The sequence below is a fragment of the Arachis ipaensis genome, chromosome B09 (assembly GCF_000816755.2).
Source record: "Arachis ipaensis cultivar K30076 chromosome B09, Araip1.1, whole genome shotgun sequence".
Lineage (NCBI taxonomy): Eukaryota > Viridiplantae > Streptophyta > Magnoliopsida > Fabales > Fabaceae > Arachis > Arachis ipaensis.
Window position 1 is genome coordinate 79005648 of NC_029793.2, and position 2686 is coordinate 79008333.

The following is a 2686-nucleotide window of genomic DNA, read 5'->3' on the forward strand; positions in this document are numbered from 1 at the left end:
TCTATTCATAGTATATTTTAGTGCAAAGATATCAAATAGACTTATTAATTTAGTTTAAAGAGAGAAAAAAAAGTAAATTTGTTATTACTCAAAAAAATTTTTTTTACTATATATCAAATAATATGCTTATTAGTTTTTATTTTATTGTGAAAAATATCTAGATCATAATACTAATATTATATTATAGAGTTATTATTATTAATGTATTAACCGTATTTTAATATTTATTATTTATATATTTAAAATTATATTTAAGAAGTATTTATTTAGTTTCATAATAAATGATATTTTTAAATTTGAATAATTTATTAATTAGTTTGTACTTATTATACCATATATTTAATAAAATATTAAAAAAATTAATATAATGATAAAAAAAATAATTTGACAAATATATTGTTTAAAGAATAAGGACAAATAAATCCCTAACCAATTTGAATTTAAAGACAATTAGGCTCCTGTCCATTTCTGAACCTGACACGTCAGCATTTTCCGTTCAGAGTTGACGGAAAAACATCCACAGGAACCGCGTTGTATCACGGAAGTAGAGGACAGGAATCGAAGTAGAGGACAAGAACCGAAGTAGATCGTTTTTATTGTGAGGAGTTGCATTGTCATTCTGAGAAATGGACAAGGACCGAATTGGTAGGTCACTCGAGATATTTGTGTGAAGTTCAATCGAGTTCTTTTGGATTAAGGAGAGCGCTACCCTTGAATCAAATTCCACATTTAGCATGTTGATTCCCAACTCCACAGCCATTTTAATTCCAATATATATGCCCCAAAGCTCAGCATCGTTATGGTACATGTTCCAATATTCATAATGAAGCCCACAAGCATTCTACCCCTGAAGTCCTTTAACAATCCGCAGCAAGCTCCTCTGCTTCCTGGTTGAAGACTGATCCATTCACATTAAATTTGATCCATCCTTCTTCTGGTGGTTCCCAACCTACTTGTTCCTCTTTGTATAAGCTTAGAAGCTTCTTGCTTTTCTCTATTAGATTAAGAACCATATCATAATTTTCTGTTAGAACTTTGTTCATTTGTAAAGCTTGATTGCTCTGTGCGTTCTCCTCTTTGAAAATACGTTTATTCCTACATCTCCATGCTGTATTGCAGGTTGCTATAAAGGTAATGGGCCATAAGTTTCCATTTTGATTTGGAGAGACTTTTTTGAACTTTGTATTTTCCTAAAAAGATTGGCTAAGAAAACTTGCCTGGGAATTCCTGTCAACCAAGCTAATTCCACACAGTTCGGATGAATGGGTAGTCCCTCAAAGTATGGTGTAAACTCCGATTAATTAGTAGATAATTAGTCAGTAAATTAGTTTTTAATAAGGAGGATTAGAAATATGAAAATTATATCAAATTAAGATAGAGCTCATCGAAACAAGAATTTTGACACCAATTTCGAAGAAAACAGTCCAAGATTGGACCGAACGGGTTGAACCGGTTGAACTGGGTCCAAATCGGGCCATCGGTCCAACCGGGCCATCATATTAAATGAGCCCAACAGCTCTTCTCTCCCACATTTCACCTGAATGCAGCGTAAAGCACCCAGGGAAGAGAAGTAGCGCCGAACCCTTACAGCAATCTTCCGTACGCCGTAACTTCTCCGTCCGAGTTCCGATTACTGCACTATTTGCGGCCACGCGTTCACTGCGTCGAGCTCTACGTTTCTACCGGAATAATTTTATAGGTAAATTTCTATTTCACCTCAGCCTCTTCTTTCCCCGAATTTTCAAATTTTGAGAAGGAATGTTGAATTTCTTTGATTTCTGATGTTTTAGGATCCAATTAGCTTGAGGAAAACGTTCACTCTTGCTTATGCGAAGCTTGGGTAAGGTGAGGATACGATAATTTTATTTTAATTTCATTGAATTTGAGCTTTGAGTATTAAATTGGATATATATATGTGTTATGAATGTGTATTAGGTTGAAAATAAATAATTAGAGTTCGAAATTGTGAATACTGGAACTTGGAGGAAGTAGATTAGTTGAGGTTTTGAGGGCTGTGTTCTTTTAAGAAAATTGTCTTGGAATAATACTTGGGAATCGGCTAAGGTATGGTTTAGGTTTCTTGCATTTAATATATAATGTTCTGTGAAAACTTAGGCTAGGTGACCATAGGATAAGTAGGATTGCATGTGTATATTTGACGAGTGGATAATTTATACGCTTTTTAGCATTGTTTTTAGGTAGTTTTTAGTATGATTTAGTTAGTTTTTAGTATATAATTAGTATTTTTTAAATAAAAATCACATTTCTGGGCTTTACTATGAGTTTGTGTGTTTTTTTGTGATTTCAGGTATTTTCTGGCTGAAATTGAGGGACCTGAGCAAAAATCTGATTCAGAGGCTGAAAAAGGACTGTAGATGCTGTTGGATTCCGACATCCCTGCACTCGAAGTGGATTTTCTGGAGCCATAGAAACCCAATTGGCGCGCACTCAATTGAGTTGGAAAGTAGACATCCTGGGCTTTCCAGAAATATATAATAGTTCATACTTTTTTCGAGATTTGATGGCCCAAATCGGCGTTCAAAGTCAGCCTAAAATTTCTGGCGTAAAACTGGCACCAGAATTGGAGTTAAACGTCCAAACTGGCACCAAAGCTGGCGTTTAACTCCAAGAAAAGCCTATGCACATGAAAGCTTCAATGCTCAGCCCAAGCACACACCAAGTGGGC